Consider the following 25,225-nt stretch of genomic DNA (forward strand, 5'->3'; position numbering starts at 1 on the left):
CTGCCTCTCTCTATAGACTTACTGGCACCTTTATTCTTAGAGGTTTACAATGAGTCATTTAATCTTACTAAACTCCCTTCTTTGTTAACAGTATCAAGATACTAAAGTTGTTGCAACAGTGGATACCAAGTACAAACTGTCTCTATAAGCTGATATTATGACTATTTTGGATAACTATTCAGTATTTCCAGAGTTTACTGGAGCTGTGAAGCAATATGATTTATATTCTGGTTATCCTTTTCCAAACAGAAGGAATTAGATCAACAGAATGGATCTCTAATTTCACTAGTTTCTCCCTATGAAGTTGCTGCGGTTCTCTCAGCAAACTTGTGAAGGATGGGCAGGATGTGAAACCCATAAATGAAAACATAAGAGATTGTGTATTCAGGCAATGTTTATTAACTGCACAGACTATAATTTCAATTTTCTATGTTCAAGCATTTAACATCAATCAATAAATAAATAGATGACTTTCATTTGTTCAAGTCTGTAGATAAATAAGCAGCATTTGTAGAAACTTCAGATATTGATAAGAATTCAGTTCAAAATTAGCCTGGAGAAACATTCTCATTCTAGTCTTCATAAAAGATATATTTGAGTACGAATGTCACTCAAGTAAGAATGTCACTATGAATAATCATAAATTTCAAACTAACGTGACAGTATAACTAAGAATAATCGTACACTTCAAATTTATCTTACAGATTATTCTCAACTGAATATTGGTGGATTATTCTATTCTTCAGTCAGCTCCACTGCCAATATAATTTGATTGATCTATTGATGACTGAGTCACCATCAAGTGAAACTGAGTTAAGAGAATGTTGCTAACATGCAACCATTCTACAATTCCTGGTATGCAATTTAAAATGAAACGTTTGGGGAATATTTTTCAAATATTTCCACTTTATCTATTTCACAATGGGGAAAAAGCTCACTTTTTCATTTATCCTCATGAGATCAGGCTGTTCCTTTTGAGGGTTGATCATAACTGCAAGCATTCAATAGAGGCACCATCCCTGACAAGGTGTAGTTTACATAAACATCTAGAGAAGGTAACATCTACACAGGGTAAGATTACAGATGTGGCTCTGGAAGCTAGGTTATTTAATTCCTTCAGAGCAGGAAAGAAATACTGAGAAGGTCAGATGAACATAAACACTGTTGATAACATGCAGCAATGGAACCATTGATTGATCTAAAGTCTTTAGACTCCACACAAATTAGCAATAATCATAAAAAACAATATACACCTCTGCTACACTGGATTCACTGTGGACATAGAAAACAAAACCTAAGGAAACTTATCCCAATACCAATGCATTCCACTGGAAAATATCATTCAGTTAAAGAGGGGCAGTGGCCAAAGGTTGACATACCAGATGAATCTACTGGACCTGCTTTGAGACCTAGAATGATTCTTATTAATGATCTGCATTTTGATACAGTTACAGCTTTATTAAATTCACCTCATATTTTAGAGGTATCACATCATCACATGAACAACCCTCTATGTCTCTTATTCAGAGGTCAATGAGTCCTCCATTGGTATCTGATCTGCCAAGCAGAGCTTATGGACATTTTTTTTTTTCTGTTTGGGATAATGCTATGGGTGAACTGCAGTTATCATTGGAGGATTAGATCACCACTATTTTAAGTCTGAAGACAAAACCACACAGTTTTTCAAACAGCTTAGTCTCCTCTTTTACAATCAGAGTGGCTTTCAACTTTCCCCCAATTATTATCATTTATTTCATGGAATGTTCTCTGATTCTAAGACAGAAGACTGTATTTTCCTAGTTAAAATTTATGTTCTTCCTATATACATTTATCCCCAGATAATCTGTGAGATGCATATGCCAACAAAGGTGTTGGCATATTTATTAAATATTATAAGGCAAATTAGCCAAGGAATGAAGATTCCTTGCCTGGTAAAATAGCTAACTTATACTAAATATCTAGACCTGCCATTGATACTTTTTTCCCTGCACTGCATTGCAGATAGCTGTTCAGATTTGACTTTCTTTTCCAACAGCTTGAGTTTCTTACTTGCAGCCACCAAATAAGAGGTTATCTGAAAGATTTTTGCATCATGATGACATTACATGTCATAGCTATCATGTAAGAACTGTTTTTCAAAGGTATTCACCCAGTGACTGGATTTAGACATCATGCTAAGCACTAAAACAATTTATTTTGCATTGATTATCTGTTTCATGAGAATGTACTCAACTACTATCTTACAATCCCCCAACAGTTTGTTTCATAGCAAGGGCAAACTAGAGAGATTAACTTGCTTTACAATACTCAAGTATTGTAAAGCAGAGAGATTGAAGAGGGATTACAAGAGAGTAACCAGGCACACAATGGGGAATACACAGGGCTGTTGGTGTAGCATGCTAATGGCTGCTGGCGCCAGCACATTGCTTTTGATGTGTATTCCCCATTGTGTGCTTGCTTATTCTCTTGTAATCCCTTTTCTTCCAATGAATGTAAATACAAACATTAATTCCCTTCTTGATAATTATCACAGGCAGGGATGAGCATTCCAAAGGGCAGGGGAGTGGTTAAGAGGCAAACAAAAGTGAAAGTGTGAAACTGATTGGTCTTGTCAGTTTCAAGCCAGCTGTCCCAGCATGGCCAGGGTGAGCATTCCAAAGGGCTGGGGAGTGGGGAAAAGGAAAGCACAGTCATGGTCACAAGTTTTCCCACTTAGTGACCACTTCACTTAACAACAGAGCTTCTGGTCCCAATTGTGGTTGCTAACTGAGGACTACCTGTAATACTTTAAATGAAGTACTTTTAGGTGCCAGTTCTGTCTTACAGAGGTCATTTCAGGATGAATGATGGTCTCAGAGATGGATGATAGTTGTTACATAGTTGGAAGTAGGCAGTCCCACCATTTCTAGCACCATTATTTTGTAGGCATGCACATTGTCAAGCTTGTGAATTTTGTCTACACACATTTTATCTGCCTGAGGTAAAATTCCAGTGCTAAGTGGACATAGTGTTGGGTCATTAAATTGACTAAAGATCTTGCATGTTCACACGGTGTGTCATCCTAATAGGTGCAGAATCTGGGCATTTGTATCAGGTAGCAGTGGGGATAGTATGATGAAGCTTCTCTGGTAGGAATCCATGATGTCTGATATGCTGTCACACTCTATCAGACTGAGGAGAGAAAACCTGAAGCTGCCATCAGTGGAGTTAATCTGGAAATAATTAATTCACTTCCTGATTATTTGAGCATGTAGTGATGTTCTTTACCACAAAAATTAAACTGATCAAAGAATTCTAACTTAGCTAGTGACTGCTTTGCATATCTAACTAACATACAACTTAAATCTTTATTTAAGGATTTAACAACAGAACAAAGGTACCTATTGTGTAGGCTATGTTCTTCTCAGTTGTAACATATGGATATGAAAGCTGGGTCATCAGAAAGGCTGTATGAAGAAAAACTAATGCCTTTGAATTGTGGTCCTGGGGAAAAAAATTGAGAACACCCTGGACTACAAGAGGTACAAATAATTCAGTACTAGATGAAGAGAAACTAGGCTGCTTACTGGAAGCACAAAAATAAAATTTAGATATTTGGGACACATAATGTGAAGGCAAAGGGACTGGAGAAAACTCTGATGCTTGAAAAAAATCAAAAGCAATTGAAAAAGAGGCCAACTGAAGACCAAATATTTAGATCTTATCCCTGATGACACAATCATGAGCTTACAAGACAACATGCAAACTTTTAAAATATAATCTAATTTATTAATGGTTTGGAATGAATTTTTAAACATAACTAGGCACAAAGATTACTGCAGGTCCTGACTGCAGCCAGGAAATCAGAAGATGTTTAATTCTTGGGAGGAGAGCAATAACAAATCTCGGTAAAATAGTTAAGAGCAGGGACATCACACTGACAACAAAGGTCCGCATAGTTAAAGCAATGGTGTTCCCCATAGTAACATATGGCTGCGAGAGCTGGACCATAAGGAAGGCTGAGAGAAGGAAGATCGATGCTTTTGAACTGTGGTGTTGGAGGAAAATTCTGAGAGTGCCTTGGACTGCAAGAAGATCAAACCAGTCCATACTCCAAGAAATAAAGCCAGACTGCTCACTTGAAGGAATGATATTAAAGGCAAAACTGAAGTACTCTGGCCACATAATGAGAAGACAGGATACCCTGGAGAAGATGCTGATGCTAGGGAGATTGGAAGGCAAAAAGAAGAGGGTCCGACCAAGGGCAAGATGGATGGATGAATGACATTCTAGAGGTGACAGATTCAACCTTGGGGTAGCTGGGGGTGGTGACAACTGACAGGAAGCTCTGGTGTGGGCTGATCCATGAAGTCACGAAGAGTCAGAAGCGACTGAATGAATAAACAACAAAAAATAGTACTACTAAATGAAGAAGCTAATCAAAGAAAATTGTCTTTTTTTTCCTCTGTGCATAAAACAACCTAAAGGGACTTAAGGTCTCCTTCCATGTAGTAGTGAAATATGCCAAATTTAAAACATAATGCATGCTGTTTTCTGTTCATTATTCAAATGTGTATTTAAATATAAGTTTATTACCTTTTCAGCAACAGAAAGAGATTAAATTAAAAAAAACACTACTAAATGGTAGTTCATATGTCCAAAGGCATCACATATCATTTTTATTTTCCCTGAATTGTTTGAAAAGAAGCAATTAATCAAACTGACTTAGTGGTTGAATTCATAAATTGCATTAAACCATAATTTGTTTTAAGAATGGTTTGTTAGCTTTGTTGTTGTTGTTTATTCGTTTAGTCGCTTCCGACTCTTCGTGACTTCATGGACCAGCCCACGCCAGAGCTTCCTGTCGGTCATCAACACCCCCAGCTCCCCCAGGGACGAGTCCGTCACCTCTAGAATATCATCCATCCATCGTGCCCTTGGTCGACCCCTCTTCCTTTTGCCTTCCACTCTCCCTAGCATCAGCATCTTCTCCAGGGTGTCCTGTCTTCTCATTATGTGGCCAAAGTATTTCAGTTTTGCCTTTAATATCATTCCCTCAAGTGAGCAGTCTGGCTTTATTTCCTGGAGGATGGACTGGTTGGATCTTCTTGCAGTCCAAGGCACTCTCAGAATTTTCCTCCAACACCACAGTTCAAAAGCATCGATCTTCCTTCGCTCAGCCTTCCTTATGGTCCAGCTCTCGCAGCCATATGTTACTACAGGGAACACCATTGCTTTAACTATGCGGGCCTTTGTTGTCAGTGTGATGTCTCTGCTCTTAACTATTTTATCGAGATTTGTCATTGCTCTTCTTCCAAGGATTAAGCGTCTTCTGATTTCCTGACTGCAGTCAGCATCTGCAGTAATCTTTGCACCTAGGAATACAAAGTCTTTCACTGCTTCTACATTTTCTCCCTCTATTTGCCAGTTATCAATCAAGCTGGTTGCCATAATCTTGGTTTTTTTGAGGTTTAGCTGCAAGCCAGCTTTTGCACTTTCTTCTTTCACCTTCATCATAAGGCTCCTCAGTTCCTCTTCACTTTCAGCCATCAAAGTGGTATCATCTGCATATCTGAGATTGTTAATGTTTCTTCCAGAGATTTTAACTCCAGCCTTGGATTCCTCAAGGCCAGCTTGTCGCATGATGTGTTCTGCATACAAGTTGAATAGGTAGGGTGAGAGGATACAGCCCTGCCGTACTCCTTTCCCAATCTTAAACCAGTCTGTTGTTCCGTGGTCTGTTCTTACTGTTGCTACTTGGTCGTTATACAGATTCTTCAGGAGGCAGACAAGATGACTTGGTATCCCCATACCACTAAGAACTTGCCACAATTTGTTATGGTCCACACAGTCAAAGGCTTTAGAATAGTCAATAAAACAGAAATAGATGTTTTTCTGAAACTCCCTGGCTTTTTCCATTATCCAGCGGATATTGGCAATTTGGTCTCTAGTTCCTCTGCCTTTTCTAAACCCAGCTTGTACATCTGGCAATTCTCGCTCCATGAACTGCTGAAGTCTACCTTGCAGGATCTTGAGCATTACCTTACTGGCATGTGAAATGAGTGCCACTGTTCGATAGTTTGAACATTCTTTAGTGTTTCCCTTTTTTGGTATGGGGATATAAGTTGATTTTTTCCAGTCTGATGGCCATTCTTGTGTTTTCCAAATTTGCTGGCATATAGCATGCATTACCTTGACAGCATCATCTTGCAAGATTTTGAACAGTTCAGCTGGGATGCCGTCGTCTCCTGTTGCCTTGTTATTAGCAATGCTTCTTAAGGCCCACTCAACCTCACTCTTCAGGATGTCTGGCTCTAGCTCACTGACCACACCATCAAAGCTATCCCCGATATTGTTATCCTTCCTATACAGGTTTTCTGTATATTCTTGCCACCTTTTCTTGATCTCTTCTTCTTCTGTTAGGTCCTTGCCATCTTTGTTTTTGATCATACCCATTTTGGCCTGGAATTTACCTCCAATGTTTCTAATTTTCTGGAAGAGGTCTCTTGTCCTTCCTATTCTATTGTCTTCTTCCACTTCCGCGCATTGCTTGTTTAAAAATAATTCCTTATCTCTTCTGGCTAACCTCTGGAATTTTGCATTTAATTGGGCATATCTCCCCCTATCACTGTTGCCTTTTGCTCTCCTTCTTTCTTGGGCTACTTCTAGTGTCTCAGCAGACAGCCATTTTGCCTTCTTGGTTTTCTCTTTCTTTGGGATGTATTTTGTTGCCGCCTCCTGAACAATGCTGCCAACTTCTGTCCAGAGTTCTTCCGGGACCCTATCTACTAAGTCCAGTCCCTTAAATCTATTCTTCACCTCCACTGCATATTCCTTAGGAATATTAGTGAGCTCATATCTAGCTGATCTGTGGGTCTTCCCTAATCTCTTTAGTCTGATCCTAAATTGTGCAAGAAGAAGTTCGTGATCTGAACTACAGTCAGCTCCAGGCCTTGTTTTTACTGACTGTACAGATGTCCGCCACCTTTGGCTGCAAAGGATGTAATCAATCTGATTTCGGTGTTGTCCATCTGGTGAAGTCCATGTATAAAGCCGTCTCTTAGGTTGTTGGAAGAGAGTGTTTGTTATGCAGAGTGAATTGTCTTGGCAAAATTCTATCAGCCTGTGTCCTGCTTCGTTTTGTTCTCCCAGGCCATACTTACCTGTAATTCGAGGTGTCATTTGACTGCCCACCTTAGCATTCCAGTCTCCTGTGATGAAAATAACATCTCTTTTAGGCGTGTTGTCCAGTAGGTGCTGCAGATCCTCATAGAACTGCTCTACTTCAGCTTCTTCAGCATTTGTGGTTGGGGCGTATATTTGGATCACTGTGATGTTAGATGGCTTGCCCTGAATTCGAATTGAGATCATTCTGTCGTTTTTTGGGTTGTATCCAAGCACTGCTTTAGCCACTTTACTATTAATTATGAAGGCTACTCCATTTCTTCTGTGGTCCTCTTGTCCGCAGTAGTAGATCTGGTGGTCATTTGATGTGAAGTGGCCCATTCCAGTCCATTTCAGTTCACTGACGCCCAGAATGTCTATCTTTAATCTTGACATCTCACCAATAACCACATCCAATTTGCCCTGGGTCATAGATCTTACATTCCAGGTTCCGATGGTGTGTTGATCCTTAGAACATCGGATTCGCCGTTCACCACCAGCACCGTCGGCCGCTAGCCGTCCTTTCGGCTTTGAGCTAGCTGCGTCATCACGTCTGGGGCTAGTTGAGCTCATCCTCTGTTCCTCCCCAGTAGCATTTTGACCATCTTCCGACCTGGGGGTCTCATCTTCCGATGGTATACCGACATATCTCTGGTTGTACTGATCCATTTAGTTTTCACGGCAAGAATACTGAGGTGGGTTGCCATTACCTTCCTCAGGGATCGCATTTAGTCTGACCTCTCTGTCATGACCTTCCCGTCTTGAGTGGCCCTTCACGGTTTAGCTCATGGCATCATTGAGGTGCTCAAGCTCCAGCACCACGACAAGGTAACGATCCTTTGCTGAAGGGTTTGTTAGCTAGATTCAGAAATAATGCTTTACACAATATCTATATTCACATGTTGTATTAACTTCAGCATTGACAGATGCCAGGATCTGCAAACCTTATGGAATTCAATGGAACTTCTGCAACCCTCCCTTTTTTTAGGGTGGTTGTTTTTTTTAAAAAAAAGGTCTAGTACTGTTAAAAAGCATTCATCAAGGCAAGTACAACTTCTGATTATGCCATGTTCTTTGTTCAGTGTCAGGGAATACAGTAGGTAGATTCCTAGACATTTGTTTGGCTTATTTCCCATCTGTCTCCAGAAGCTCAAGGCATGGGCATCTCCCTTCATTTTTAACTCCAAAACAGAGTTGTAGGAGTAGGTTAAGCTGATAGAATGATTACTCCAGAACCAGCCATCCAGTGAGTTTTCATAGCTAAAGGAAGACTCAGACCTGGGTCTTCTGGTCTTAGGGCAACATCTTAACCGCTATACCACACTGGTTCTTGCAGAACACCTACTCCCATTGCAGTAGTTATCAACAGACAAGTATCAAAGCAGAAATAAAAACAATTTTCCCTAAGCAGAATTACAATGTATATTCTTTAAGAAGAAGAAATCAGTTCCTAAACATTTCAGCGGCCCAGGGTTTCTTCTGTGGGAATATTATGTTCAAGGGCTTTAGAAAATCTCAGATTTGCTAAAGAAATAAAGTAAACTGCAGTGAGAAATGGAAAATAATTAAAAATAATAATTACAAGTATTGAAAATACAAATATTTTACAAAGAGTAGCATCTGTATATTATATAAATAACATTCACATCAATTCCAAATGTCAGATTCTCTAACCAAATATTGTTCACGCAAGACAGCATAAATTTAAATTCCACTGAAGGCTAGTTTATTTCAAAAAACAATCTTAGCTACTTTTCAAATAAAAAAATAACTAAAAACATAATCTACTACAGTAAATCTTTTGTTCATCAATGTATTTTTCAAAGTCTATACAAAAAGACTTTGTATAGACTAAAAACTAAAATATAAGAATTCATGTTAAGAAGCAAATGTGTCCTAACAGCCAGGAACCACGCTGAGACAAGGAGTAGGTCTCTAGTGTTTTATTACTGCTACATAACAGAGAATCCTAACAAACTGAAGAAGCGTGGGAAAACCCAGACATATAAACCCCAGAGACTAAGGCAGGCCCGATCTGTGTCTCTTTGAATGGCCACCTAATTCCTCAGTACTATGCATGCGCTTTACAGCCTGGATGGGAGCCCCCTGCTCGCCATCCTCACTCATGACAAAATGTCTGTTTAAAGCTTTGCGTAGGCTTAACACATAAGACATCCCATTTTTCCCATTGGGTGAATTAAGCAGTAAAAAATAAGTATCTGTATGGTTTAAGCCATCCTTTTCTCTCCAGAAGCTTACCCTCAAAGGAAAAAAAAAATCCGAAGTTTTCTCCCCATTCCAGTGATACAAAATCACAGCCACACCTTTTACCATTTCTATCCAGAGAAGATAAGTAAGACATCAGGCCCAAATAGGTTGCCTACTCTGACCAATATAAGGAAATGGTTTGAGAATCTATTTAGCCATCTGCCTGTCCTGATAACCCAGTTTCTTCTATCTTTATTTGATCTAATTAATACTCAACAATATGGGCAAAACACTTTACATAATAGTGCCAGAAGTTAAAAGAGCATTTGTTCTCTTTATTTCCTTTTTAACTACCTCTGAATGTAATGTTTCTCTTTAGTGTTACTGGCATATTTATACTAGTATTCCTGCTTACACTTTAGATCATTGTTTCTCAACCTCAGCAGCTTTAAGATGTGTGGACTTCAACTCCCAGAATTCCCTAGCCAGCATGCTGGCTGGGGAACTCTGGGAGTTGAAATCCACACATCTTAAAATTGCTGAGGTTGAGAACACTGCTTTAGATTATTCATGCCTGAGAAAATAGTTTGAAACACAAAGAGGAGGTTTAATGAGTTTCAAGAGGACATGGTATGGAAAAAGCAATGTTAAAAAAAAATTCTGACAACACAATCATGTTGTCCATTTATTGAGAAGTGAACCTCACAGATTGGCTCAAGGAAATGTATATTAGTTTGAGCTTGAAAAACTTCTGTTAAAAATGTTTTGTTTAACAACATGCTTTATTTCCAGCTATACTGAACTATAAGGCTATATGTACTTTCTGTAATTGCTTGAGAGGCAGGCTGGTTTATAAAGGATTGTGCAGTCTGCCATAGATCCGTGGCCAGGGGAGAAGTAGCCCTGCCCTTATTTCACATCCCTAAGATGAGGGAGTACTAGTGCCAACAATACAATTACCATACCCCAATAATAATATAGTTGTCTTCAGTGTGCAAAATACAGTAATCTGAAATGAAGGGCACAGGTTACCTAAAATACAGAACAGCCATTTTAGGGTGTTGCTATTATTTGCAAACCAAAAAGTAACAGTAGCAACAAATAACACTGCAGATTGGTGGAATGACTTCCAGTGATGCTATGTGAGACAATATGTAATGTTGCTGTTTTCCTAGCTGTAATGCTAATTTCCAGAGAGCAGAACTAGAACTCAACTTGGCAACGGATGCCATGTCTTCGAATTGTGCTTCTGTTCAGTGGAATGAAATGCCCACAACCAGTTGCTAACTGCCATATAGATGATGGTTGATTCTTTCTGTTTAAATTATTTGGTTGTTTATGAATGTTTATAAAACACTTGTAGATTTTTATTTTTATTGATGCTGTATGTACATTTGTTGCTGCCATTTATTATATGTACATTTGTTATTATATGTACATTTGTTGTTGCCATGGCCTTTTTCAGAGCTACAATCAAGGTAATAAATTACTTTCTTAAAAGAAAATCAGAAGACAAACCTAACATGCTAATAAAAAAGTATCAACAAAGTATGACTGTTTAATTAGGTTTCCGTTTATTTCATGCAATCATTGATTACTCTCCAGCTCATTTGCATTTTAAAGCAGACAGTTTCAGAGAAGCTATACTATATTTGCAGTTCAAGATTCATAGTATGCTTCTAGTTTGGAAATAAGGGCCTGCTGTTTTGTTACTGTGTGTCATTATTTTCAGTGCATAATCAGAATCAAACTTATTCATTCTACAGTGAAGGGCACAATTAGAATTTCTTACTGAAAATAAACTTCAGAAGGAATTATATACTTTAAAGGACAGAATAGTCTGTAATTCTAATTCTGTTTTATCTTTTGGAAAGAAATGCAGCAAGTAATATGCCATTGGTCAGGCTTCTGCAATGTAGAAAAAGAAATGTGGGGATATGCATGTAAGGATAACAGGAGTGGCTATTCAAACCTGCCATTAATGTCTGGTGGCATTGCCCTTGACTTATTTGTAAGTATAAACAAGTCTTGTGTTAGCTTGGGCTAAAATGAAAGCTTGCTCTGTCTGTCTCTGTCTGTCTGTCTGTCTGTCTATGTAAGCCACTCCATTCCCAAAGAAATCCTTGAGTTATATAAAACTGTTAGGGCTGTAGAGCACTTTGGATCAATTCCAAAAAGGTCCTGTGGAGCATGGGGGGATGTGAATATGGCATCTATCTTGCCATATTTAAAGCACCTACATGCTTTATTTATAACATTTGTAAGACTTTGAGAGGCATACAGTTAAAAACTATATTACTATCAAATTTACCTACTGGATTTGAATCTTACGATAGAATGCAGGTATCTTTTTTAATGTATAATTATTAATGTTTACTTTAGTATACAAAAGCAAATAACAAAAAAAAATGGATGAAATTGTATAATCAAGTAATGTATAATCAAGTAACTAAATAAATAAAAAGACAAAGGAAAAGGAAAAAAGAGACTATGTATATACCATTTCCCCCAAGTCCTTAAAATCCTTGTGGTTATTGTATGTATATCGCAGTGTTTCTCAACCTTGGCAACTTTGAGATGCGTGGACTTCAACTCCCAGAATTCCCCCAGCCAGGATGCTCTCAAAGTTGCCAAGGTTGAGAAACACTGCGATATACAGTACCATGTCTTCCTCTATGTCCCCATACTAGGCACTGCCTTTATAGCTATGTGTGAAACATGCATTCCTCCTGGGGCTCAAGGTCAAGGAATGTTCTAAATGGAGGTGTACTTCAGTACTGGTGCAAAGCTTTCATCATAATCCTTATTATATTTTTGGAGGTATCCCTTGGCAACCAGTTTAGCTTTGTAGCATCAATGTCCCTGTTTGCATCTCAGCTGTGAAATCCCATATGCATCCAGTTTTTGGTAACTGTGAGAATCTATGCTTTATTCTTGTGAAGAGATTCAAGCTCTTCTCTAACAGCTCGTAGCTGCTTGTCTTCATCAATGTCTGGCATCCCATCTATGTGTTGCTTTGTGGAAGGATCTAGTGTGTTATCTTTTCTGGCTAAATGCGTAAGTCTTTTAGGAGACATTCCCTTGTTAAATCTGCTTGAACATTTTACCTCTGATCAAAACTCTCTGTTAGCCTCTGGTTCTGGTTGTTGTGCTACTTCTGTGTCTTGTTCTTATATAGCATATAGGAACAGTTTCTTCCTGCTGTGGATGGTGCTTCATTGTTTTCTCTGCTGGGATTTCTAAATGAAACTTTGACATTGCATTAGTATTTCATAACTATTTTAGTTACTTCTAGTAACAGTGCATTTTAGCTTGCCAATTGCTTTAATTGCTTCCAGATATCATATGACCTAATAGTTCATATGCAACTTGAGTTTCTTGCTACATTGCTAGTTGCATTACTTGGGAACTCATGCTGCTCTGATGAGATAATTCCTGAGGTTCTTTTCAGTTATCTTTTTCTGTCAGTCTTTCCTCAGTTTGAGCTGTGTTATATCAAAGACATTTTTTACCTTAAAAAAATCTACCACTATAGCTTCCAGTTTTCTGAATATACAATATATCTAAAGTATAAATTAGTAATCTAGCATCATCTAATATATGTTTCTCTTTTATAAAACCAGAATGCTCAGGATGGATAATGACAGATAACATTGTCTGTAAGATCACTGTCAACATTTTGGCTTCAGTCTTTAACAAACAAATCAGGCAGTAGCTTGCACAGTTGGCAGAATATTTATCAGCCTTTCAAAAATCAGTTACATAAGCCTTATTAAAGGAGACAAACTTTATTTAGAAAAGCACACAGTAGTTGTAATCTCCAACAAAATACAGTGAAAAAAATCAGTAAGTCTTATGCTACTCAGTAGGATAGCCTTCGGAGCTGGGAGCTTTTCCTGTTTCATAGTTTTAATAGTATCGTTTCCTGAAGAGATAAACGAGCAATAGTTTGGTAATGTATAGAAGAGCTATATTATTTTAAAAATGATTAATTTTTCCTCAGTAATATTTGAATCAGTATAATAAATATAATAGTGTGAGGTATAAACAGTATAATAGTATAAATATTTTTAAATGCTGATTTATGAACTCACAGTATTTTTATACTTTGCCCTGAATATACTGGACTGTGGAAAATACATATTTCTTTGTTGTTGTTGTTTCAAGCAGATGCAATAATTTTTCAGGTCTTTCCTTTGTATAATTCTGATGTAGGTTGTCTTGCATGCAAACTCAAAAGTTCATTAACTTTATTCTTGAATTTTTATTTTTCCTTTATTTTTATTTTTATGTAAGGCATATGAACATGAATATACGCCCAAAAATGTCCTAAACAACCACCAAGTGTTTCTTTTAAAAAAACAACAACTTCAAAATCTTGTTTTCTCTATTTCAACTCCCATAGAATTCTGGGAGTTGAAGTCCACACATTTTAAAGTTTCTGAGGTTAAGAAACACTGCTCTGTTTTATAAATCCTATAACAACAACAACAACAACAACAACAACAACATGTACCTGAAGGAATATAGAGCTGGCCTTGGAAAGGGGGAGGAGAGCAATGAAATACTAAGGAAAAAAGACAATGGAGTCCTGGGAAAGTGGGAAAGCATAAGAAACACAAAATAACTCCACCTTGATTTTTTTGGTATAAGATGGGGCAGAGACAAACCCTGGCAGGCTTTCAAGAACTTGTTATTCTACCCTACAATAATAAAAGTATTCCTGGAATCCTTGTGCTTCTGTTTCTTGACTTTGCCTACCTCAAAGGCTGACAGTATAGAAATACCTTCTTGGAAAAAAAAAATCATAATATTACCTAGTTAGGTAATGAAATGTCTGCAGGCAAACAACCAAGCTCAGAGAGCACCAAGGACTCCACAGTTCAATCCTGAAATATATACTGTATATACTGTATATATATAGTTACAGTTTTATATTTATAGTTAGTTATAGTTATAGTTAGTTATAGAACGAGACATCAACTCACTGATCCACCTGACATGGATCTACAGTGAGGACATTGGGATGTCATTCAGACTGGAGAAGTGTGGCCAGATGGTAGTAAAGAGAGGGAAGGTAGTTAAGACTGATGGGGTGGAACCATCAGCAGGCCACATAGCAGACATACAGACCAGCTACAAGTACCTTGGTATCCCACAGACACATGGGAACCACGATGAGGAGGCAAGGAAGACAGCAACATCCAAATACCACCAAAGGATAAGACAGGCCCTAAAGAGAAGAATGGGAAGAACAAGTAGTGTGGCCAGAAACAAAGCTGCCATACACTTGATGCAGTATAAATCTTTTGTCTCAGGCAACAAACTGGGAAGGGTGGTTGAACAGGGCCAGGACTTAGTGAGACATCAAGCCAAGTCATTAGCTCTGATATTATCACCATCTCCAATACCTTACTCTGAGGAACCTTCAACATAAATTCCTTGAAAGAGCAATTGCTCTAGAGAGCCATACTGGCCTGATTACTCACTTGAGGAGTCCTCAAACTGGGATAATAACTTCTGTGAGGGATGTTCATCTAGTGGGACCACGAAAAAGGGCCTCCTCCGTGGTGGCTCTCTCCTTGTGGAATATCATTCCCCTGGAGATTAGATTGGTCCCCATCTTGATGCTTTTTCTGAAAGGCCCTAGAGATGTGGTTCTGTCAGCAGGCCTGGAGAGCCCAGACTGAGATGGAGCCAATCAAGTAGTTGATTTGATTGTGTTGTAGCCGCCGCAGGGGAGGTAAGGGGTTGACAGATTTTTATGTTGTGGATTTTAATTTTGTAAGCTGTCCAGGGACACTGTGTGTGAGTTGGGCAGCCATATAAATCTGTTTAATAAATAATAAATAAATAAATAACAATCCGGCATTCCAGAATGTGTACTAAATCAGAACTCCTGATTCTAAGGGGTATCCAGAGAAAGATATTATAGATGAGGCCTATCTTCTGAGTGAGCTATTTAGTGGAAATGGCCATGATAAAATGAGGCTGTATTTGAAAAGATGCCAAGGGTTCCATGGTAGATTAAATATTGCATAGTTTTCTTTAGCCGGAAAGTTTGAAATCCATTGCTCTGTGTGGTGCCCCCAATATACCTTCATCTTTTAATATAAAACATTAAAACTGCCTCAACAGCAGGTTTCTTGCTTCTGAAAAAAGGAAAGGTAAACATACCTTATACTTTTCAGGTTCACTATTGTATGAGCTTTCTGTGGCACATACAATATATGTATAAATTAAGAGAGAAGGACAAGAAAAACTTTGTGTAGTCCATCTGATTATGCTGAGAGTTAAATAAAGTTATTAAAAAAGAAAGGTGTCAAAATTGTGTCTCATGATTCCAACATACTTTTCAGTCTGTTATACAGAACCACAGTATATTCTAATTCTACTTCTTGCCAGATCTGTTTTACATTTTTTCAAATGGGAGTGTGACAAATTTAAAGGTTCATCTCTTTTAGAATATGGACAGTGCAATTTAATCTTGTAACAAGAGATTAGGCTGGTAGAATGCAAAAGGTGAGATGTAGATATTAGGAAAGAGTTGAGATCCCCATCCATATGCTTAAACAGAAATATGAAATATAATGATGACTATAGAAGAGAGTCTCAACCTGGGGGTGAAATGAAGAATATGAAAAAAGACTTCATTAATACTCACACATTTTAGAGGATAGAAAAGCAAAATTATGAAAATGGTCAATTAAAACAAATATGCATGTACTCTCCTAAAAGCTCATTTCAGAAACTCTAGCATAGTTTTCTAATCACTGTCTCCAGTGAAAAGTAAACACTTCAGATTGATGTAAATTATTATTAATTAGTTATAATCAAAGAATTGCAAATTATAAACTAGAAACCATGGTGACAAAAGAGTAGACAAAAAAGATTCCTGGATGGTTTTGACTAGGATTTCTGACTTGTAGTAATAGGAGCAACAAAATGAAGACATATTATGAAAGCAAGAATAGATAGTTTCATGAAAGGACTGTAAACTCAGTACAGGTAGTCCCTGCTTAACAACCACAATTGGGACTGGAATTTTGGTTGCTAAGCAAAACAGTCATTAAGCAAATCTAACCCAATTTTACAACCTTTTTTGTGGTGGTTGTTAAGCGAATCACCATGGGTGTTAAGCAAACCACATGGTTGTTAAGAGAGTCACACGGTTCCCATTGATTTTGCTTGCCAGCCAGGGAGGTTGAAAATGGCAAGCGTGTGACTATGGGACGCTGCGACGGTCATAAATGCGAACCAGTTGCCAAGCGCCCAAATCATGATCATGTGACTGCAGGGATGTTGTGACAGTTGTAAGTGTGAGGACTGATCCTAAGTTGGTTTCTTCAGCACCGTCTTAAGTCCAAACCATCACTAAACGAATGGTTGTTAAGCGAGGATTGCCTGTATAGTTCTCCGAACAAATAAGAGAAAACTAAAGCAATACTGAATGGAAACATTCTGAGCTTTCTAGCAATCCCAGAATAGAACCACATCCCTGATGATGATGACAATGGCTGCAATGAAGAAAGAAATATTGTCTACCACGAATATGTTTGCAGTCATCTAAGAAGTCACACTACATTCCATCTCAGGGCAGCAAAAGTGCAGCCCATCAGCGTCTGTTTTGTGGCTTTCATTTATTTTAAGTTTGGGAAGGGATAAAGATCAGGGAAACTATTTTATCTCTTAAAAGTCCCCAAAGCCACTTTAGAGTGTGCTTTCACCCTTCAACTTTACTATTAGCATCAGACCTGATGGAGACTGCACTCCTGCTCTAGCCCATAATTCTGATTTGCTATAACTAGGAATATTTAGCTCAGCTCATGAGGTTTTTTTCAAGGCTGACTTACAAGGCCTTATAACTGAACGTGTCTGGCAGACAATAATATACTTTGCTGCTTAGGTTGCAAGATGATCATCTCTTTTCAAATTTTGTACCTCTCTGTATACAATATTATGAAAGCTCCCATGGTGAAAAGAGATGTTAAAACAGTATGAGAAATAGTTACTGATATGGATATTTGCCTCTAGGTTCAGGAGTTAAGGAAAAGGATGGATTTCTAATGGGAAGCTGCTTATTTTATATGGCATACATTTCTATTCAATTTATTCACATTCAGCACATACTCACTGTTCACCCTAACTCTTCTTATAGTACCACATACACCTTTTAGTAATTCATTCCCACTGCACTCAACTTACTTTTATGTTTCTCTTGATGTACCTAATCTTCACCTCCATATAACAAAGTAGACAGAAAGATGCTCTTTTACACAGCTGTTTTCATTCCTCTCATTTCTCACAACAAAAAATATCTTTCTGCCAGCATTTGTACATCTTAAAAAGTCTCTATTTTCCCAGCTTTAGTAAACATTCTACCAAGGTACACATATTCAGGTACCTGCTCTAGGTTTTTTTACACACACACCCACACACACACACACACCTTGCAATTTCTCACTCCATTTTCTCTGACAAACACAGCTACCTTGATCTTTGATATATTTGCATCACAAATATGTGATGCAAATGATGGGGTTCTCGGGCAACACAGATTCATCTGCATATAAAGTTATATCTCTATCCTCTACCAAGATATACCTTCTGTCACCACAGGCATATATTATACCTATATTCATAAATACATATATTTACCTATATTCGTAAATACATGAAGTAATCAAAGGGTCATCCATCACACATCCTTATCTTACTGCCTGTTCAGTGGGGAACCATTTTTACACAGCTATTTTCATTCCTTTCATTTCTCACAACAGAAAACATCTTTCTGCCAGCATGTGTACATCTTAAAAAGTCTCTAAGCTTTCTATTTATTCTCATATATGCTTTACTTCCATCATATGCTGCTTTTATTTCATTTAGTCACTGATCTTCATGTAAAACGATATGTTTATTAAATAATAGTAATAATACAAGCCTGTTCACCAGTGATGTCTACAAGGAGATTAAAAAAAACACACACACAAGATGGTGGAAGCAATGTCATAATGCAAGCCCTTCCCCTTTTTAATGTGTGTTCATGTTGCCCATGAGGTTTGCATCAAAATATTGCTTCCACCATATTTTTTGCCCCCACTGAAGACTCCATTGCTATTCATATTATCATTATTCACATTATTGCTATTCAGTGGTTTTTCTAAATCATTAAATGTATAATGAACTTTCTTGCTCACATTAATACATTTTCCAATAACCTGGAGTATAGCAAAAAATCTGGTTCACATACAGTACCTTTTCTCCACCATAAAGCCATGTTGTACTTCTGAAATGTTGTTGCTTGTCATTTCTTGTACCCTTTCAATCAGAATTTTGTCAAACACCTTCCTAGGCAGACTTAACAGAGTAATTCCTATAGTTTTAGCATTAACCCTTGCTAACTTTGCCTTTGTATGAAGGAATAATGATGATGGTATTCTTCCAATCCTCAGGCTCAGATGGTTTTGATATACAGGTTAAGTAAGTCATACAATCATTTCATTAAGCAAATTGCCTCCATACCTGAAGCCTTATCCCTTTTCAACATTTGCACAGCATTTATGACTGCTTTTTTAATATATTTTTTTCTCCCTTGAACAATAATATATATCCCATTTGTTTCAATTTCACTGTTCAATTTACAACTATTTTTTCCATTTACAACCCTCTAAAATATTCCTTCCACTTTTCCTTTGCTTCATCCCAAATCTACTGTTATCTCCTGTTTGCCTCATTTCATCACTAATTTTTAAATTTCATTCACTCTTCTGGAGGCTTCTTGTTTAGCCTACTTTACTTCCAAACCAATTTCTTATTTCTGTCAAAATGTTAAACAAAATTCTTCTCTCCTTCTTATGTTTTGCATTCTCTCATATGCATTTTTTCTCATGCATGACTTCTTTCACTTCATAATTCTACCAACCCTCTTTTTTCATAATTCCTATTAGAATGAGTCCATGCACTTCTGTTATACTGTATGACATTGTTCCTGTTGTTCCAAGCAACATCTACACCCTCTTTCCTTATACCCATTCATTATGTTGGAAAATTATCCTTCTAATATTTTTTTCATAAAGGACACAGGCTTTCTCTGCTTGTAGTTCTACTTTCACTCTCATTTCCTTCATTTCTTTCTTTTTTATTCCTTATCTATTTTTTCCCTCAAGATCCAGCCTTGACACTATAAAAAGGTCTATCCCACACAGAACCTCTTATCAACCTTGTATAATTGTATAATTTACTAATTCTCTCAATCTTTCATTATAAACAATGAAATTAATCATGCTTTTAGATCATTACTCATTCATTTGTTATCTGAATGTATCAAGTGATCTGTGCTTAAACCAACAGATCTTTTTCTGAGCAGACACTCACCAGTCACCATTTTCATTTGTGCTTTGTTCCTTGAATAACTTTTTCTGTACTCTCTCATCTTGTCTCCACACAGAAACATTAGAAATAACATGAAAAGCTAGGTTTTAATCCTCTGTCTGGTTCCACATATGTAACCATGTCAGCTTCTCCCTGTGCCCCCCCCCCCCACACATTATACACAGTTACAATGCTGCTAGCTTCAAGATAGAATTACTTTGGCCTATTTTATCACATCCATCAACTAGGATATAAATTTTAGAAATATATCTATTCAGAAATAGATCTCAATCAATTTCATGGGACTTATATTAAATCTTAGTTTGACAAATATTGTTTTATATCCATTATTTAGCTATATAGATCTTGCGGTTTTCATATGCAAGCCCTAGCAACACTAATGATCTCCCTTAAGCGCATTACACTGGCCTTATCTTGTCTCCAGCTCATGATTTAAATGGTCTTATATCACCCTTTGTGTCCCACAAAACCTCATATTTTTTCCTTATTTAAGCTACAATAGAACCATGATACATAAACTGTATTGTACGTCTCCTCCCCCGTCTCTGGGAAGTCTGTTCATGTAATCAGCTCAGCCTTGAAAATTTATGGCATTGGCTATTCATCAACCAAGCATCATCAGCAAAATATTCTTTCTATTACCACCCATGAGGCCAATACATTTAGTTAGCCAGCAAGAACAGCAATGAGAGTCAGAATAGAATCTCATTATTCCACAAGAAATCATATTAGTATAGCAAAGGCTGAGGTACTCAGAAGATTCCTGGTGAGGAAAGGCTCATAATCATGAAGTAAATATATTCCCAATACTTCCTTTATGTGAATAGGTTATCCTGTATCTATTGTCTACCTGTCTAACTACCTACCTACCTACCTACCTGTAACAGGGGAAACTGGAGAGATTAAACTGAGGGGTTTTTAATGTTTGTTTGTTTTTAATTGCTCTTGGATATGTTAAGATCACCAATTTAAGTTCTTTTGTTTCAGAAAAAGTAGTTGGAAATTGCACTGTCATTGTTTAGCGATTTGATATTGCTTTTTGGCAGCATAATCTTGTGGGGCTCTGAGGGCCACAAAAGTAGGGCTGGAGGTGGTGTGCAATCAGTTGGCTGCATTTTGCCAGCTTTATTTTATATGAATGTGCCAAATTCTTACAGATTCAGATAGTACAATGAGAAGAGTAATATGGCTGTCCTAAATCTACTTTGAGTCAATAGAATAAAAAAGCCTGTCTGCTACAAATAAAATCTCAAGCCATCTGCTCTTTGTGGTTATATATTTCTAATCTGCACTTCATCCAAATCTCAAGGCCTCATTTGTATATTTAAAATAAAACTGGCTTCTAAAACAGTTTCAGCTGCATGTCCAATTTGCTTAACAACTTTACACAATATTGTTTAGAATGAACACCTTTATTTTTTATCACTTTTTAAAAACAACTGTATTCTTTACATTCAATCTTGAATCAGTTCCCTTTAGTGACAGTTGTGAACTGCTGTGCGTTGATGAGAAATATTTATATTCCTATTCTCAGATCAATTGAACATTTCATGAGAGCTCCAGATGTTACCATAATAGCATTTCATTGTTGTTGTTTTTACACTTTATTTTTAGATGGCTTTGAAATACTCCGTGGAGGGGGAAAACTAGCTTTATTGTGCCTTTGAAACTTCACAGTATTTTTTGAATAGATTCAGGTTCTGTAATGGAGAGTGAACATAGTTTAGCCTATGAAGCTAGCAGTGTGGTATAAATAGATAGAATGCTGAACTAGGGCTGAGAAGACCTACAGTTAAATCCACACTTAAAGAATCTAGAGTCATTTTATTCAGTCTTTATTCTCAGCTCAAGACTGTTGTTCTAAGGACAGAATGGGAAGAGGAATTACTCTGGGTACTGTCTATGTATGCTCCTAGAAGAAATCTGGAATATAAATCCAATAAATAAGAAAGAATACCAAGTCAAACCATGAATCCATGTAGTAATGTTGGCTCTGACTAGTCAAAGCTCTCTAGAATATTAGGCTGAAATCCTTCCCTGGCCTGTTTAATGAGATCATTTTTTCTGGAGCTACCAGAGATGAAGCCTGCAACCTTACGTGTTTTTTCTTGTTCTTGTTGATGGATTTCTTTGTGCCTTCAAGTCAGTGTTGACTCCTGGTAACTGCCTGGACAAGTCCCTGAAGTTTTCTTGGCAAGGTTTTTCAGAAGTGGTTTGCCATGGCCTCCTTCCTATGGGTGAGAGATAGTGACTGGTCCAAGGTCACCCAGTTGGCTTCAGGCCTAGTGCAAGACTAGAACTCACAGCCTCCCGGTTTCTAGCCTGATGCCTTAACCGCTACACCAAAATACTCACCTGTGCCAAGGCTCACAAATAATGGGCTACTCCATTTGTAACCAATACGATTTATCTATCTATCTATCTATCTATCTATCTATCTATCTATCTATCTATCTATCTATCTATCACATTTATATGGCCACCCATCTCACACTAGGTGGCTCTTGTGTTACAAATCTTTGCCTCTAGATACGAGTTCTTAGTGAACAACAAAGATATAAGCCAATTTGCTGTAGCGAACAGCAAGCTAAGAAGCCATCTTGAATGAAGACAGATCATTGTCCAATTAGCTCAGTATTATCCACATAATTGACCAGCAGAAGCTATCCAGAATTTCAGACAGAAATCTTGACGTAGTCTGATATGCCATGGATTTGAAGCTAGGTTCTTTTGGATATAAAGCAGATTTTCCACTATATTATATCCTTTTCCCTGTGACTAGAGAGCTGAATTAGATATTCATTCATTCATTCATTCATTCATTCATTCATTCATTCATTCAATTTATTTATTACAAGATGTCTATTCTGCCCTGACTTCTTACAATAAAGAGCACTATAGAAATGGAAGATCTGGGCTCAAATCCAAGCTCAGCCATGAAACTCAGAAGGTGACTTGAACCCAGTCATTATGTCTAAATTTCACCAATCTCACAGGATACAAGTATAAAATTTGGGAGGGGGGTGGGACAATAATAACTTCTCTGAGGTGTGGTATAATAGATGTTTCTGTACAAAATGAATTATTTAAAGCTAAGATCTTTGACTTGCAATTAGTTCTGAAGCATATCTTACGACACAACTGATAATAAAATAATTAAAAGATAAAGCCTGAGTTTTCATATTACAAGTGTGGAATATAAAATGCTAGGAAATATTTTTAATAACACTTTTTCTTTCTTCAAACAATTTTTCTTATACAAATGTGTGTGGTTCATTGAAAAATGCAGCACAACATGAAACAAATCATAGAACAGGCAGAACTGGGACAACTAAAATCAAAATAGAAATGTTTTCTAGATGGTATTTTGTGTATTAGGAGGATGTCTGAATGCAGGTTTCCAAATAAGGCAGAAAACTGTGCAAATGAATGTAATATCATTGCAGGTGTCAAATCTTATTTGACTTTTTGAAAGAAATATCTATCTTTATGGTTCTGTTTTGACACAATTGTAGGTGGAAGTTTTACAACAAAAGCTTACAAGAAAAGATGCTGGCTGATTAACATCTCATTTTGAGACTTTGATAGACATGAATTGGATATTTTTTTTTCATGGAAAGCAGAAAGTACAAATAATGATCAATCAGATCCAGTCTCTCTGGATGAGCCTAGTTTTCTGAGGCCAAAGGTTTTAGGCCAGGTATTGGCACTAAAATGCCAAATCCGATGAAATGTCAGTGAAAGCTGAAGGCATACATCCTTGCTGATTGTTCTTGATCTTGCAATACCATTTTCTTGGGCATAATATGCTTATGAACCAGATGACAAAGTTGGGTTAAGCAGGACTTCTTGTGCTTATTCTTCTCACACATAAATGGCTATTTACAAAAATGGTGCTGGGAGATTTCAGGACTGAATATGAATTCTTCCAAATTTGCTTATGTGTGTTGTCTTCAGAATGTTTGAAAAGCCTGATGCCCATATTATTGCCCTTTTGGCATCAGCTTTGTTCTTCCTATACTCCATCAATATAATTTGTGATTTTAGCCCCTGTATTTACTGCTGATTTTAGCTCCTGAAACATTTTATTGTTGGTATTTCTATAGCTTGTTTCGTTCCACTTGATCTGGAAGGTTATAGTTGAATTTTTTATTATTATACTATTTTCAACTCTTAATGTATATCGCACCATAATTAATATATTGGTTTTATAGATATCTAGTAATAGATGACAAATAAAATTCACTAGCAATCTTAGATGAGGACTGTCTATGCAGAAAGCTAGAACAGTAGCAAGTCTGCCCTTTTATTTTAAATATACCTAATAACAATAAAGATTATTGAATTCAGTAAAACTTATAGCAGATATGGTAGCATTGGTAGTCATTCAACGATTTCTTCACAGTGATTCTATTGCTTAATGAAGGAAATCTCCACAGAGGGTGGAGGTTGTCAAAACTGGACTATGAGATATCAGTTTTCTGCAAATCAGGACTGGAAACTGGGGCCACAAAGCATTCCAAAACAGAAGGGGACAGAAGGCACAATGACAGAACACAAGCCATGCGGTACACACTGGAACTCAGGTAAATCATGATTCCAAAGGCAATCTACATTACAAACAACTTTATTCTGCTTCTGCTCAGAAGGATCCAATAGCCAAGCTGGATGGGCAGATGTCCAGATCTAGAAAGTTCTTTACTAAGAAGTTACTACTTGCAATTTAGTAATTCACTCTATAGAGCAGAGGTTTTGGGGGTTTTGGGGGGTGGGGTACATTATTAATTCCATTTATTCCACATTTTCCAGTTTGGTCCTTTGTTATTTTAACAAGTTCATGAAGCACTGTATGGTGTTAATGTGCATGATGGTTAAATGCTAGACAAGGACTAGGGAGTCTTGCAAGTAGGTAGCATACAAAGCACGAATGAATGAATGAATGAATGAATGAATGAATACACACACACACACACACACACAGCCATGGAAGCTCACTTTGGACTTGTCATCTGTCTCAACTCAATCTTTTTCACAAGGGTTGTTGTTTTCTGGGGTGGAAGATGGAGAAGGGAGTTTTATATATGCCTTCTTAAGGAAAGGTAGGTCCCCCGTGTGGGGGAGATGAGTGGTGATAAAAAATATGATAAATCAATCAATCCAACAAATGAAGCCTTGGGTAAAAGTAGTGAAATAAGGAAGATGCCTATGTCTCCATAAAATTCAGGTATAATTTCTTACAATTTACAAAATTCAGGTCTATAATTACAATGTATAGAATTGATGTATAGAACTGGTGATGGACTAAGTAAGTTTAACTAAATAGTCAGATCAGACAGGATAGAACTAATAACAGCAGAGGAAGCAGAACTATGGATATTGTAAAATGCATCTCTTAGATAAGATCACCTTGTAATGTCACAAAGTGGCATGGGAGGTTTCTTAATTTCTTCTTTTATGAACTATTGGCATCTCCTAAATGTGC

The sequence above is a fragment of the Candoia aspera genome, chromosome 7 (genome assembly GCF_035149785.1).
Source record: "Candoia aspera isolate rCanAsp1 chromosome 7, rCanAsp1.hap2, whole genome shotgun sequence".
NCBI lineage: Eukaryota > Metazoa > Chordata > Lepidosauria > Squamata > Boidae > Candoia > Candoia aspera.